Genomic DNA, 17,563 nt, shown 5'->3' with positions numbered 1-17,563 from the left:
TAAGACACTGTTCAGGATGTGCTGTAAATCACAGTAGCATACCATTTCATGAGGTTCAAGTTTATTTAGTGAAAATGAAACTTAAGGCCTCAAAATATTTTTAATAAAGGTTTCTATTGTGCCTGCTTTGGATATAGGGAAGCTTTATGCTTAATGATATTCTTCAGTGTATTTAAGAATTTTTGTAGGCAACATTTTTCTACATTGATTCCGATTAATTTCTAATAATGTTAATGTGATGTCAGCCTGTGGGTTGTAGTGGGGTGTCATTTAAAGTTCTGTATGATATAAAATATGTAATTCTTTTTTTTAAAATGATCATTTTAATCGTTAATGCACATGAGAGGGAAGAGGAAAGGCAAAATGAAATCTCTTCAGTGTATTTTTTTTGCCTTTTCTCTTCTCTCTCATGTGCAGTAATGATTAAAATTATCATTTAAAAAAGAGCTACAGATTCTATATCATACAGTACTTTAAATGACACCCACTACAATCCACAGGCTGACATCACATTAACATTATTAGAAATTAATCAGACTCAATGTAGAAAAAATGTTGCCTACTAAAATACCAAAGCCTATCTGTAGTCATTTAATTCTGCATGGTTTGCTGCAATTAAGGACATCTGGCTCATGAGATTAGGTTTACATGGAGACTAAATCACCTATCACCTCTAGAGAGATGATGGTCCCTTCTGGTCTAGATTGAAATTATTAGTGAAATAATAGGAACATTTTTGATGCAGCTGCTTGGTTTCTCCAGCCAGTTCTTCATTTTAAAAAGCACACTTCTTCTATTGCATGATTATTAAGTACCATATAATAACACAGAAGTTTTCAGACCACTAATGCTGATGGGATTATATGCATGTGAATATTAATATACCATTACAGAAGTTTCAAAATATGTATTGAAACCTCTGTGCCTTAGAATGTATGTTCCACAGGTCAAGAACCTGGCACTTAGTTAGTGCAGATATTGACCTTTGTAATAATGTACTGAACATATGAAAATGAAATTAATTTCATTATCTTTTTCTTTTTTTTGTCATTACACTTGTTTGATTTGGTTTGATTTTGGAGTTTCTTGTTACTGCAGAATTGATTGTTAATATCTGATATATGTAATTTACTTCAGTGTTTATTTTGAACCTGTTTCTGAGATATGAGTAGCTTATGCACCACTCCTCGGAGACAGGGGACCTGATCTTCAAGCTGTTAAGCAAACATTGAATTTCATGCAATGGGAAAATTGCCGTAGAGAAGACTGTAGGCCAGCAAGGAAACCAGTTGTAACTAATAAGTTGGCTTTTATCTTAAGTTACTTTGTCTAGGTGTAAACTCTAGAAGTACATTTCGAAGGCCATGTTTTCAAAACCAAGACCCAAGCTGCATGTGTAATTGTAATTGCATATGTAGCTACATTATGATGGCTGCTTTTGAAATCATGATAAATATGCAAATATGCACAAACAGGTATGTGTATTATTCTGTGTACATAAATGATCCTCTAACTCATGGAAAACTTGATCCTATACATGTCTGATTACTTGATAGATGAAATACAGAGTCATATTTATGCATCTTTGTAAAATCAGTTTTTTGCATAATAAGTAATTTGTAATCCTTTAGCTGTAGTGTTTTACATTACATTTTTATTTTGTAAAAGTTTAACGTTTTTAGAGGGCCGAACAAATTAATAATGATTTGTTATGAATGTTTCTGACTTCAAGGCTATAGAAAGGATGAATGAATGCATACTTTCAAGATTCAAGTGTGTTTACTTTTCATGAAACCAAAAGGTAATTTCAGGCATGAAACAATAATGAAACAGGTGAATTGATTTTCTCTAGCTAATTTTCTTAATTACAAGACCTAAATAATTTCTCATATGAGCTACAGAACTGTCAGAATATCAAGCATAATGGAAACAGCGGGGAAAAAATCAGGGACAAATTTGGAAAACACTGCAGACCTTCAAAGGCTTTTGTAAAGTTAAAGAACAGGGTTTTTTAAAATTAATTTTTAAACTTTTTTTTCAAACTTCAGAAACATTGTACTTGTGACTGGATATTTATCACTAAAATTATTATATTATACCAAGTGAATGAGTAGGGAATCAGAACTGACTACATGGACACTTAGAGAATGTAGAACTGGTAATCCAAAAGACAATATATTTTATTAATGGGTCATAAATATCAACCAGCCAAAGAATAATGACAGCAAATGAAATGATGCCAAAAATTGTCTTCAAAAGTTAAAAGCATTCTTATACTGAGCTAGTACCAAGAAATTCTCATTCTCAGTATCTTATATCTGTTAAACATTATATTCTCCAAGTGATAACCCCCTTGTTGATCATTTCTGCTCTGGTGTTTTCCCTATAGTGACATGATATATTTTACTTTGTTTTAAAAATTATGGGATGCTGCACCTAAAGATTCATAAATTCATTACTAATTTAGTTCTCAGTCACTGAATGTTCAATTTTCATTATAATATATATTTTTATTATAAATGGGGGGGGGGAATGTCAATAAACTCTAGCTTGTCAGTTTGTTTTTATAAGCTCCATTCTCCCCTATTGGAGAACAGCTCAATAGGGGAAAGGAACTCTGTGAGTTGACAGTAATTTCATTTTTCCCATTCTTGTCACAAAGATGGCAGTCACTGTCATGGAGGAAGATGGAATTTCAACCCTTCTTCAACCATGAATTCTGGAGGAGCCACAGGAGCTGGGGTGCATTGGCATAGATGGCCTTGTAGTCACCTTGACACTAAATCCCACCAACTTTTCCCCTACCATGGCAGCATGCCTTCTGTTGAAGACATGCTTCCAAGAGCTTACGTGTACTGTACGGTTATGGGATACCCCTTAGGAGTTGGCATTGTTCCAAAGCAGAGAATGAAAAGCAGTGCAAATTGGTAAAATATAGTGCTGTTTTTAACATTTGATCCTATTGCTCAATTGTTTGGAAAAGGAGAATCTGGAGAAACACAGCTGTCTCCCTCATACTCTCCCTTCTTCCCCTTCCCCTTCTCTTTCAGCTACCATTCAGCCCTTCTGGAGGGACTGCTGTACAGCTACAGGAAAATAGGTAGTATGCCAAAGAGGCAGAACTCCCACTTTCACAGGCATAGGCTCCTCTCCATACATGGATACATCAGGCCATTAGTATTTTCTATTCTACTGGGTCTTCAGTGAGAAATTTGACTATTATGTGCTTGGAATGCAAAAGCCAAATGGGAGACAAAGCGGGGTGGGGGGAGGGGAGGAAGGGGCAGAGAGGAAAGGTTACCAAAAATATCTATGGGGGAAAATAAATAAGGGGAAAGAAGGATAAAAGTTAGTAAAAATCAAGCAATTCAAACACAAAAGCAGCATATAGGTTTCAAATACAGCAAAATTCAAAAATATTGTTCATCTTATTGGAGAGAGAGCGCTCTGTCTAGGGCCTTGTTATCTCCACTCTTGCCCTTGGACAATGAGTCAAATATATATTTTCAGTATGAATAAGATTTATTTTAGTTTGAGGCACCTTAGAGACTAACCAATTTATTTGAGCATAAGCTTTCGTGAGCTACAGCTCACTTCATCGGATGCATTCCCGATGAAGTGAGCTGTAGCTCACAAAAGCTTATGCTCAAATAAATTGGTTAGTCTCTAAGGTGCCACAAGTACTCCTTTTCTTTTTGCGAATACAGACTAACACGGCTGCTACTCTGAAACTTGTTATTTTAGTTTGAGAAACTCAATAAGAACAGAACTAAATTTTCATTGAGGAGCATAATGTGTGTGAACAAAATAGCTGCTGTCCCTGCAATGGTCAGAATTCTTAGATTTTTAAAGGTTAAGTGCACAGAAACCAAAGACAGTTTCATAGCTGTATTAATCACATGCGAGATGCAGAACACTTTCAACTCCAATTATATGAAATAGGAGTTGAAGTCATTCAGCACTTTTCAAGAGGTTTACAGTACTTCATACAGTTGGGCTCTTTGGTCTTAATACAGCAAAGCACCTACACACATGCTTAATTTTAAGCAGACTAGTTGTCACAGTGAAGTTATTTTCTATACACTGAACTTCTAATTTCCTAAGAATTCTGACTATGTTGCAGGAACAACCAACATTTTGTTCTTACACACACACCCCTCCTCACAGAGACTTTAATTTAGTTATTCCTTGTTGATCAGTCTGTAAACATATGGCTTCTCTTCATGCATAGAAAAGTATAAATGGGGACTACTCTAGTGATTAAGCATGTGCTTAAATTAAGTATGTGCTTAAACGCTCAATTGGGACCTTGATTTTCACAACTACAAATGATCATTCAGGATATTATGTTGATACATTTTCCTATTAAATCAGGAACAATATAGAATCTCATCACTATATTTGTTTCCCATCCTGCCCCTCAATGCCACGCCTGTCATCTTCCTATTTTGTATCAAAGATTTAATTTAAAAATGCTGTGAGGTTTCGTGTTAATAATGGTTAATAGAAGAGCTGGTCAGAAATTTTCTGCTGCATCATTTTGATCCCAGAAAATGCTGATTTATTGAAATTGAAACATTCTGTTGTGAGCATGACATTTTGTCAAAACTTTCAATGGAAATCAAGCAGGTTAGAAAATTGCCTGGTTTTCACCCAACTTCTTCAAACATCAACCCAGCCTCTCAGAAACCCACCTGGTGGATCCTTGGGAGCTTGGGGAGCATATTTCATTTCAGAAACACTGAAACATGCCAGATGCAAGAATGTGCTTGTGTTCACAAAATGAAATATTGTGTCATTTCATTTGAGTGAAGATTGCTGAGATTTTGTGGAAAAAAATATTGTCCCAAATCTGGATGAAAAGCCAAAAAATTTTCAAAACGTGAGTTATTAAGCACTTTAGGAGCAGATTTTCAAATGTAGGTCCCTAAAAGATGCCTAGGAGTGGGAGGTCACAAGATGGTTAGGCAGCTTTGTTCGGCATTTTTGGTTTGGTTGGTGGGTGGTTTTGGTTTTTGTGTTTGTTTGTGTGTGTTCATTTGTGATTTTTTTTCCTGGGGAATGCATAAAATTTACTAGCTTATTTCAAGATAGTGTGGTATGATCAAGCATTTTGGTCAAGGGATGAGCTAAGGTTGCTTCCTGCTCTTCTGAATGTGAAATGCACTGTTGCAGTGTAAATGACTTTGGTCAGAATTCTGTCCTGACTTCAACAAATTAACTCATTTTCTGTTTTTAATCAGATTGATACTTTGAAACATGATTTTGAAATTGTTGCATTAACTACAGAAAGTAGCATATGTTAAATAGTATGCCTGGAATACTAGGAAATCTATCTTTAGATTTTTTCACAACAGGAGCTCTTTCCTTGTCTCCATTTACATCTGTTTCCAACCATTCCAGCTGACATAAATATCAGAAAGGAAGAGGTTAACAATCCTTTTTCTTTTGCTTTACACACACACACACACACACAGAATGTCCTTCACACAAGACTCCTGGTTATATTACAGTCCTGGTTGGGAGTTCTTTTTGCCTGCAGCATGGCTTTTTACAGTCCATATCAATTTGATCATTCACTCTAGTAGACTTAAATATTCAACATTTTAAAAATCTCAATCTAGAATAACAGTAAACAGTTCCTTCTCTAATTAGCATTTTGATTATTTCCTTAATTATTTCTTGCTTAGACTATTGCAATAGTCTTCTTGCTGGACTCTCTCTTTTCAGAAAGACCATCTGATTGTATTTTGCTTCTGCAACCACTGGCATGCGGTGGTGTGGTGGTTTTTAAAAAAGTGTAACCTCACCTAAACTAAACTCCATATTCCATAAATGAAAAGTGGGTGAACTGTTTTCCTGTATTTACCCTCAACCACATTACTGCTGGCATATTGTGTAATGGGAGAGTACTTGTGCATATATAAGGTGGTGGATCATGTGGAGAGCAAAAGCAGGGGTCCTTGTGTCATCATTATAGTAACTTGTGTGTGTGTTCTATTGCATATTCAACATAGTTTTTGAGAATTTCTGAATGTGGATATCTCAATGGAATGTTTGCATCTCATTGCATACTGTATGCCTAATCCTAAACACCATGATCCTACTGTGATGTTTTGAGGTTCAACCCAGACCAGTAAGGGGTTGAGTCACCACCTACTCTTTAACCTTAGGTGCCTTAAATGCTCTGCTGCTGTGGCTCACAGCCTGGACACCAACAGCCAGCAGACAAGCATGCAGTGCTTGAATGTCTGTGTGCTGTGCACCCTGGTTCAGCAGTCTGTCCCTGGTAGCTTGCCACAACACAACAGCTGCACCCTGGCCTCCGTTAGCCTTGGTTACTACCAGCAGGAGAACCCAACACACTTCCAGTCCCAAATTTCCCCCAAACCATCTGCCCGGATGTGTCCAGCCCTCTCCTGAAACACTCAGGGATCAAAAGGGGTTGTTACTTTTTTAAAGAGACAAAAGAACAGCTTATTACTTTTATAATTAACAATTGCTTCAATTCAAACACAGCACTGTATTAGTTTAGATTAAAAGTAAAACAAGTTTATTGGCAAGAGAGAATAGTTAAGTGAATTCAAGTACAAGGGATAAAGGCAAAAATGTTTAGAAGTGAATAAAAGTAAAATACACTTTCCAATGGCTGAGACTTAACTCAGCAATCTACAGTCTTGGTTTGAGGTAGATTTCTTAGCAATCTTTCTTCTTTCCAGCCTGACTTTCTCTCAGTCAGGACCGTTCATAGAAGTACTAGGTGCTGGTTTCCTTTTCCTAGGCAAAAGATGCCAAAATGGAGCTCTCTTTCCCCTTATATCTCTTAGAATTAATTGACCCAGTATCAAGGGGCAGGATGACCTCTTTATCTTTTTCCCTTCCTATGGATTTCCCATCTGCTGATTCATATGTAAATGGGGCTTCCACTGTTTTGATTCCATAATTCTCACTTTATATTTGAGGCAGATAGAGAGCTTCTTTCCTTCCTGTCTGGGGGCAAGCCTGTTTCTCCCTGTGTTTGGTCACAGACTTTAAAGCATGGTAGCAGTGAGTATCATAATTCCTTATATGATGTCAATGTTTATATTTTACAATGATATTTATCACTAGAGTGTCACGGGCTTTTATAAAAGTTATTACCCTTTTATAATATATTAATAGTATATATAATAAACTCCGTCACTTGCTAGGTTGATGGTTGTATTACTTTTTATGTAAATGTACCTTCATTGTGTCTGCTTGACAACCAGATTGATCAGACAAGTACATACGCATTCTTTTTTGTAGGGCAGATTTGGCTTATTTATTTTTTGCCAAACACATTTTAAGCCAGTCATTCTAGCACATATCTGTAACTCTTTGTGCACATCCCATATATACGGCACACAAGAATATAAATGATCAGTGAGTTATTAGTTTTCCAGTGATAAATTACATGCCACCTTTTGGGTATATATCATGAGAACAGTGTGTTAAGTGTATTGAGTATGTCAAGCCTGACAAGAGTTGCTCACATAGCATAGTGAACCATCAATGGGCCTCTGTGTCACACATACACCATACCTTGCCTTTATTTTTTCATACCTATGGACTCGAAGTCCAGTCATCATTGGAAGGATGATTTATCTGTTCTACACTCCCTTTGGCTGGACTTTCCTCTTTCCTCATGAGACTGGCTGCACTCATCTCTGTTCTTACCATTTTAGCCCTCAAATCTTTGAGCGCAAACCATGTAGCTTACTTTAGAGATACCCCGGACAGCTTTAGTTTAGGCTTCACTTGTGTGTGTTTGACAGCTAAATTCTGAGAAGGGTTATAAGATGCTGTACTTTTCAGTCAGACTATGGCTTCTTGGAATACCACACTCCATTTATGGATGAATCTCATTTGAACATCTCTAGTACTTTGGGATCCATACAGAACAGCATGCAGGGGCAATGTATTGTGAAAGTGCTGCCTTTTTTGTATGTTTTGTGTTGCTCTTTTTTTTCTTTTTTCTAGGCTGTGTCTCCTTACACTGTTCTTCATGCAGCAGATGGGATGACAAGTCCTTACATTTAAAGTTTGATGTGACTTCTATTAGTAGTGTGTTAGCAGTAACACATTTGTATTTTAAAGCATGCAGTGACTCTCCAGGTGTTCTTACTGTGTGTCAGTAATGTGTTTACAAAATAAATTATTGTACAATGGGTACTGTAGATAGCAGGAATAGAACTGCAAGGTGCCTGTTGAAACTTTATGAAATCTTGCACAAAATGGATGAACTGTAAGAGTATTTTTTCTTTGTATAGATAGTCCATCATAGAATACTTGAGGCACTCTTAGCAGCAACAGAACTCATCCCATTCATTTTATTATGTATTGTATTGTTGTTTCTTGAATGCCCTATTTAAACTCTCCTTCAGCCAACTAGAAACTAACAACATAATAAATCCTACAATGCTAGCAATTTTGAAAACAAATTAATCCTCTCAAATTGTGACAGATAATGTTTCCTAGAATGTAACTCACATAACTGAACCAGAGTTTGTCTAAATGTGTAATATATTGTGTTTTCAAAACTCTCTACAAAATAAAGAGAATTCTTCTTTTTGTATAAAGTAGTGTTTTAAAAGATAACTTTTTATTTATCATTGTCTTTAGCACATAGTGTACAATATGGAAAACAGAAGTCTTCATTTTTTTTTACTTAGAAAGAATATTCTGCTGCCCAAAATATGTTGGTTGCTGGGTAAGCACCCCATTTTAGAGTCTTTTCCAGTCTTACAAGTGCATCCCATTCAAATGGCTGGCTCGTGCCTCCACTTGCCTTGGTGTTGAGAACCTGCAGCTCCCCAACTGAGTTTCCAGGTTACACCTCTCGGTCACCAACTGTGATAACTAGAAAACCCAATAGGCTAGGCACCTAGATGAGTTTCCGTTCCACAGCCTGTGGGTATTAACAGTAAGCAGTGACACAGAAGCAGCTTCTTTCCATAGGAAGGGAAAAAGAACAGAGAATGCTTAATTTTGCCAAAAGCCACACAGCACTCTGAGAAAATCAATTTAAACTAACAAAGGCCTATAGCTATACTTTTACTGTCTTACCTACCCTGGGCATTCCCCTCCAGTCCATAGGTATACATGACTTAGTCTTTATAGCCCCCAGTCTCTTAGGGACCAAATTACAGCATCCTTCCTGCGGACTCCTGACTCTCCATCAGCCTGTTGTCCTAGAGTTATCCTGCAGCAACTGACAACCCTTTTTCCACCTCCTTTTCTGTAGGTTGGATCTTTTAACAGGTCAGTGTATTTTGATCTCCAGTTTCTCAGCTTTGGCAAAACAGCTATGTGACCTAGGATTGGGTCTAACAAGTCTCTTCATGGCCATAAACCTGGCTATTGTGTTTGTGCCTGCTGGGATGCTGCATATGTAGATTATTGTTTTATCTTTCCTGCTTTTTTCCTCCAACATATGTCTTTTGATCTAACTCCATAGTAAATCATAACCAAAACACACTAAGGCATGCACAATATTCATACAAAATAATACAGATATTTCCCAGTTCTCCACATCATGCGTCATCTGTTTCAAATACACTTGTTAAGCATATATCTTACTCTAAATATGCTAATATTACAAATTCATTAGAATTTTTATCTATGGGCATTTTAACCAGAGCTTAATTTGCCAGTTTGATGTAAATTATGATCTCAGGACATCAGAGTGAGGGTGGAGAAGGCACCTCATTTCAGGCCATAATAATGAATAAAAACACCTTTCTGAGGTAGAGAGAAGTCTAACAGCAGCCACACTTGAGACTTGTGCAGAAATGATTTCCAGCAAAGTATTAAATCTAACTTTGTATAATCAAATAGAATTTTTATTCATAACAATCTTCCTTCTGTTGAGAAGACAGTGTGAGTAACACAGGAAAAATAGTATATTTGAGTCATCATTCATAGAATCATAGAATTATAGAAGATTAGGGTTGGAAGAGACCTCAGGCGGTCATCTAGTCCAACCCGCTGCTCAAAGCAGGACCAACCCCAACTAAATCATCCTAGCCAGGGTTTTGTCAAGCCAGGCCTTAAAAGCCTCTAAGGATGGCAATTCCACCACCTCACTACGTAACCCATTCCAGTGTTTCACCACCCTCCTACAGAAATAGTTTTTTTCCTAATATCCAACCTAGACCTTCCATGCTGCAACCTGAGATCATTGCTCCTTGTTCTATCATCTGCCACCACTGAGAACAGCCTTGCTCCGTGCTCTTTGGAACCCTCCCTTCAGGCAGTGGAAGGCTGCTATCAAATCCCCCCTCACTCTTCTCTAATGCAGACTAAATAACCCCAGTTCCCTCAGCCTCTCCTCATAAACTATGTGCCCCAGCTCCCTAATAATTTTCGTTGCCCTCTGCAGGACTCTCTCTAATTTGTCCACATCCTTTCTGTAGTGGTGGGCCCAAAACTGGATGCAGTTCTCCAGATGTGGTCTCACCAGTGCCAAATAGAGGAGAATAATCACTTCCCTCGATCTGCTGGCAATGCTCCTACAAATGCAGACCAATATGTTGTTAGCCTTCTTGGCAACAAAGGCACACTGCTGACTCATATATAGCTTGTCATCCACTGTAATCCCTAGGTTGTTTTCTACAGAACTGCTGCTTAGCCTGCCTGTCAGTCCCCAGTCTGTAGGAGTGCATGGGATTCTTCCTTCCTAAGTGCAGGACTCTGCACTCATCTTTGTTGAACCTCATCAGATTTCTTTTGGCCCAATACTACAATTTGTCTAGGTCCCTCTGGACCCTATCCCTAACCTCCGGCATATCTGCCTCTCCCCTAAACTTAGTGTCATCTGCAAACTTGCTGAGGATGCAATCCATCCCATTATCCAGATCATTAATGAAGATGTTGTACAAAACCAACCCCAGGACACTCGTTGGGCGCTCCACTTTATACCAGCTGCCAACTAGACATTGAGCTGTTGATCACTACCCATTGAGCCCGACGATCTAGCCAGCTTTCTATCCACATTATCATCCATTCATCCAATCCACACTTTTTTTTATTTTGCTAGCAAGAATACTGTGGGAGACCATATCAAAAGCTTTGCTAAAGTCAAGATATATCATGTCCACCTGTCTCCCCAATATTCACAGAGCCACTTATCTCATCATAGAAGGCAATCAGGCTGGTCACACATGACTTGACCTTGTTAAATACATGTTGACTTTTTCTGATCACCTTCCTCTCCTCCAAGTGTTTCAAAATGGATTCCTTGAGGACCTGATCCATGATTTTTCCAGGGACTGAGGTAAGGCTGTAGTTCCCCGGATTCTCCTTCCTCCTTTCTTTAAAGATGGACATTATATTTGCCTTTTTCCAATGGTCCAGGACCTTCCCTGATCGTCACGAGTTTTCAAAGATAATGGCCAATGGCTCTGCTTTCACATCAGCCAACTCCCTCAGCACCCTAGGATGCATTAGATCTGACCCCATGGACTTGTGCATATCCAGTTTTTCTAAATAGTCTTTAACCTGTTCTTTCACCACTGAGGGCTACTCACCTGCTCCCCATACTGTGGTGCCCAATGCAGCAGTCTGGGAGCTGACCTTGTTTGTGAAGACTGAGGCAAAAAAAGCACTGAGTACTTCAGCTTTTTCCACATCACCTGACATCTCCTCCATTCAGTAAGAGTCCCACACTTTTCCTGACCTTCTTGTTGTTGTTGCTAACATACTATAGAAACCCTGCTTGTTACCCTTCACATCCCTTGCTAGCTGCAAATCAAATTGTCCTTTGGCCTTCCTGATTACACCCCTGCATGCTCAAGCAGTATTTTTATACTCCGCCCTAGTCATCTTTCCAAATTTCCACTTCTTGTAAGCTTCCTTTTTGTATTTAAGCTCACTGAAGATTTCTCTGCATAATGTTGCTCCTGACCTGAACTGGTTTTAAGCAGTTTTTAGTTTTAAGCAGTTTTTATGGTTATGAAAGAGCATGTCACATGATAAGCACAACTCTATTGTTGAATCTCATAACCTCTTAGCCATGGATTCTGATACCTCCAATAAGAATTGCTCATGAGGAATACATAATAATGCTTTTGAGAGGCACTTCTTAAGAAACCTTTCTGTCCTGTCTGTTTTTTTAAAGTTCTCATAACCCCCATCATGCTTAAGTTCTTAGTTTTACTTCTTTTTGTTGTAAACTCAAAGTTATTCCTGCTCTTCTTTATAAATTCTGTAACCTTAGTTCACCCCCCATACCCCTGCCTCCACACCCCCGCCTCAGCATCCCTGAGCGCGCCGCGTCCCCGCTGCTCCGCCTACCTCCCAGTGTTTCCCACCACCAAATAGCTGTTTGGCTGCACTTAGGACTTTCCAGGAGGGAGGGGGAGGAGCGGGAATGCAGCGCACTCAGGGGAGAAGGTGGAGAAGAGGCAGGGCCAGAGCAGGAATTTGGAGAAGGGGTTGGAGTGGGGCAGGGACTTGGGGGAAGGGGTTGGAATGGGGGTGGGGAAGGGGTGGGTCAGGGAGCAGGGCCTTATGGAAGGGGTAGAGTGGGGGTGGGGCAGAGGGGCAGAGGTGGTGGCTTTTGTATCTTTGTCATAAATATAAAGGGAAGGGTAAACCCCTTTGAAATCCCTCCTGGCCAGGGGAAAGCTCCTCTCACCTGTAAAGGGTTAAGAAGCTAAAGGTAACCTCGCTGGCACCTGACCAAAATGACCAATGAGGAGACAAGATACTTTCAAAAACTGGGAGGAGGGAGAGAAACAAAGGGTCTGTGTCTGTCTGTAGTCGTCTTGGCCAGGGACAGAACAGGAATGGAGTCTTAGAACTTTTAGTAAGTAATCTAGCTAGGTATGTGTTAGATTATGATTTCTTTAAATGGCTGAGAAAAGAATTGTGCTGAATAGAATAACTATTTCTGTCTGTGTATCTTTTTTGTAACTTAAGGTTTTGCCTAGAGGGGTTCTCTATGTTTTTGAATCTAATTACCCTGTAAGATATCTACCATCCTGATTTTATAGGGGGGATTTCTTTATTTCTATTTACTTCTATTTTAATTAAAAGTCTTCTTGTAAAACACTGAATGCTTTTTCATTGTTCTCAGATCCAAGGGTTTGGGTCTGTGGTCACCTATGCAAATTGGTGAGGCTTTTTATCCAACATTTCCCAGGAAAGGGGGGGTGCAAGTGTTGGGAGGATTGTTCATTGTTCTTAAGATCCAAGGGTCTGGATCTGTAGTCACCTAAGCAAATTGGTGAGGCTTTTTACCAAACCTTGTCCAGGAAGTGGGGTGCAAGGTTTTGGGAAGTATTTTGGGGGGAAGGACGCGTCCAAACAGCTCTTCCCCAGTAACCAGTATTAGTTTGGTGGTGGTAGCGGCCAGTCCAAGGATAACGGGGGTAATATTTGTACCTTGGGGAAGTTTTGACCTAAGCTGGTAAAGATAAGCTTAGGAGGTTTTTCATGCAGGTCCCCACATCTGTACCCTAGAGTTCAGAGTGGGGGAGGAACCGTGACAATCTTTGTATGAAAAGTTTTCAGTGATGCGACCCTTGGGCCAATGTACTAGTCCTCATGTGGTCCTCGTGGTGATTTGAGTTTGAGATCCCTGTCTTAGATCATACCCATCCCCAGCCCCTGAAAGTGTCTGTAGAGTTCTAACTTGGATAGCTAGAGCCTCTTGGCAGCTGTGGCTGCTTTATACTTCAGTGACTTCCATATTCTATACATAAATCTCTTATAACCAACACAGAGATCATGCCAATGTCAAGATGGTCTTCTTGTGGCATAAAGATGACATATGGGCCCTTTGTCAAGGATCATCCCTATTGCCAGTGCAGCCAGAGTAAGAGGATGGTGCCAAAACCCTTCATGAACTGTACTGCTTTCCTTATTGTCCTTCTGTGGCTGTTGCAGCCCGTTAGAAAGCAAACCTTTGGTCATTTTGTACTGTGTTAGAGCAGCCTAATCTTCACAGAGCAACAGCAGGATCGGGGTGTGCAAAGGGGAACTTTAAGCCATTTTGTGCTCTGTGACATATGGATGCACCAGAAATTCTGATTTCCTGTCTTCAAAAGTTTCATTTTTTCCTTCTCATTGTCCCCCCTTTCCCTCTGTCAGTCTCTTCAAGGGACCAAAGTTTGATTAATCACCTCATTACCCTGAGATACCAAGTTTAGACTGTCTTTCTGGCTAGGACCATTTGACATCTACTCTGATGAGCTGATATCAGAAATAAAATCCCTTCAGTTCCCTGACTGAGTTTTGATTTTGAAAGTTGTTATTTTGATGTTGAAGGTTTCTTTTTAGGCATCTTCTCTTATCCCAGGCATCAATAGGACAAACAGAATGGAACCATAGTGAAAATCCCCCAAAGAAACCAGAGTAAACAAAACAAAGAAAACTAGCCACACAGAGAAGGAGAAACAAAAAACACCCCCACAGCCTCCCCCATGTGTTTGGAGTCAAACATGTCCCATATGACATACCTCCAAGTGTGATTTTCTTAGTATTTGCTATACTATCGCTACTGAAGCTCTTGGGAAAAATATACAGAAGTATAAAGGGGTGAAAAATAGTGCAAATATAGACCATACTCTCAAAATTCCATAGTTTACTAGATAATCTAATTTTCAAAAACAAAATCTAACCATTATAACGCACTCTGTAGGTAATCAAGCTTAGGTAGGTAGGTAGACACAGTACTTTCCTGTCAATTTATTATAATATTCCCTTAATGTGTGTGCTGTACCAAAGACAACAGTGAAGTTGTTTCTTTGTACTGTTCAGATTAACAGATTCCTATTAATCTTCTTCTGATATCGCTCTTTCTTCTCATGAAGAGAAGATCAGTTCTCACACTTACACCATTTGAAGATGCTTTTTTAAAATGAATTATTACCGCTAACACTTTCCAAAGTCTGCTACTTTTTAATCATATGCTTTCTCTGATACAGCCATGGCCTAGCATATTACAGTACTACTCCATCAACACATAGTAGGAGAAAGTAAAAACATTTAAGAAGGAGCATATGGACAACAAGTCAATTAATAGGCAATGGAGAAGACAACTGCTGATAGTAAACTGCTGTGAAACCTACAGGAAAATATTTAAGCAAATAGTTCACAGAGCCTTAATCAGCAGTCTGATGTCTGATTTATCTTCAGGAACCTCCATTTTATTGCTTAGACTCCACTAAATAGATTAATATGGTAGAAAATGGGACTGAATTACTGCTGGGAAAATACATCAGGGATATCACTCTAATCTGAGCCTTAGTGTTTTATTGGATTACCCCTGGTTCTTGTGTTATGTGAAGAGGTAATTAACACTTTCCTTTTCACTTTCTCCACACCATTCATGATTTTATAAACCACTCTCATATCCCCTTGTATTGGCTCTTTTCTAAGCTGTTCAGTCCCTGTCTTTTTCATCTGTCCTCGTATGGAATTTGTTCCATACCCCTAATTATTTTTGTTGCCATTCTCTGTACCCTTTGCAGCTCTAATGTATCCTTTTTGAGATGTGGCAACCAAAACTATACACAGTATTTAATGTGTGGTTTTACCATGGATTTATATAGTGGTGTATAATATTTCCTGTCTTATTACCTATCCCTTTGCTAAGATTCCTAACGTTCTCTTAGCTTTTTTGATTGCTACTGCTCACTGAGTTAATTTTTTTCAGAGAACTATCCATGATGACTCCAGCTTGTCTTTCTTGAGTGGAAACAGCTAATTTAGATCCAGCATTTTGTATGGATAGGCGGTATTATGTTTTCCAATGTGTATGACATTGTATTTATCAATATTGAATTTAATCTCCCATTTTGTAGCCCAGTCACCCACTTTTGTGAGGTCCCTTTGAAACTCTTCAGACTCAGGTTTGGATGTACCTACCTTGAGTAATTGTATATCACCTGCAAATTTTTCCACCTCACTCTTTACCATCTCTCCACTGTGAAGACTGACTGTCATTCCTGCCCTTTCTTTCCTATCTTTAACCAGTTACTAATCTGTGAAAGGACCTTCCTTCTTATCCCATGACTGCTTACTTTGCTTAAGAGCCTTTGGGGTGAGCCCTTGTCAAAGGCTTTCTGAAAGTCCACATCCACTGTGACAGCTGTATCAGCCTTGTCCACATGTTTCTTGACTTCCTCCAAGAATTCTGATAGATTGATGAAGCATGATTTCCCTTTACAAAAGCCGTGTTGACTTCCCCAACATATTATGTTCATTTATTTGTCTGGTAATTCTGTTCTTTACTATAATTTTATAGTACTGCATAATTTTATAGTACATTAGACTGGTACTGAAGTTAGGCTTATTTGCCTTTAATTACCAGTATAGCCTCTGGAGCCTTTTTTAAACAGTGGTGTCCCATTAGCTATCTACCAGTCATCTGGTACAGAGGCTGTCAAGGTTCCTCCCCCACTCTGAACTGTAGGGTACAGATGTGGGGACCTGCATGAAAAACCTCCTAAGCTTATCTTTACCAGCTTAGGTCAAAACTTCCCCAAGGTACAAAATATTCCACCCGTTGTCCTTGGATTGGCCGCTACCACCACCAAACTAATACTGGTTACTGGGGAAGAGCTGTTTGGACGTGTCTTTCCCCCCCAAAACCTTGCACCCCACTTCCTGGACAAGGTTTGGTAAAAAGCCTCACCAATTTGCCTCGGTGACTACAGACCCAGACCCTTGGATCTTAAGAACAATGAACAATCCTCCCAACACTTGCACCCCCCCCTTTCCTGGGAAATGTTGGATAAAAAGCCTCACCAATTTGCATAGGTGACCACAGACCCAAACCCCTGGATCTGAGAACAATGAAAAAGCATTCAGTTTTCTTTCAAGAAGACTTTTAATAAAAATAGAAGTAAATAGAAATAAAGAAATCCCCCCTGTAAAATCAGGATGGTAGATATCTTACAGGGTAATTAGATTAAAAACATAGAGATTCCCTCTAGGCAAAACCTTAAGTTACAAAAAAGATACACAGACAGAAATAGTTATTCTATTCAGCACAGTTCTTTTCTCAGCCATTTAAAGAAATCATAATCTAACACATACCTAGCTAGATTACTTACTAAAAGTTCTAAGACTCCATTCCTGGTCTATCCCCGGCCAAGACGACTACAGACAGACACAGACCCTTTGTTTCTCTCCCTCCTCCCAGCTTTTGAAAGTATCTCGTCTCCTCATTGGTCATTTTGGTCAGGTGCCAGCGAGGTTACCTTTAGCTTCTTAACCCTTTACAGGTGAGAGGAGCTTTCCCCTGGCCAGGAGGGATTTCAAAGGGGTTTACCCTTCCTTTTATATTTATGACAGAGGCTGATTTAAACAATAGATTACATACCACAGTTTGTAGTTTTGCAACTTCATATTTTAGGTCTTTCAGAACTCTTGGTCAAATACCATCTGGTTCTGGAAATTTATTACTCTTTAATTTATCAACTTGTTCCAAAACCTGCTCTATTAAAACTCAATCTAGGATATCACTCTAATCTGAGCATTCTACGACATTTCCTCAATTCTGCCATTTAAAAAGAATGGCTCACATGTGGGA

General features: G+C 39.0%; 1 protein-coding gene across 1 annotated transcript in view; it reads left to right on the top strand.

Annotated features, from left to right (window-relative positions):
• KLHL1 (kelch like family member 1) overlaps nucleotides 1–17,563 on the top strand; it is a 431,335-nt gene that overhangs the window by 187,951 nt on the left and 225,821 nt on the right. The window lies entirely within an intron of this gene.

Source organism: Lepidochelys kempii, chromosome 1, assembly GCF_965140285.1.
Source record: "Lepidochelys kempii isolate rLepKem1 chromosome 1, rLepKem1.hap1, whole genome shotgun sequence".
In the NCBI taxonomy this organism is placed as follows: Eukaryota; Metazoa; Chordata; order Testudines; family Cheloniidae; genus Lepidochelys; species Lepidochelys kempii.
The sequence above is the reverse complement of the archived record's forward strand: the minus strand, read 5'-3'. Positions and strand labels throughout refer to the sequence as shown.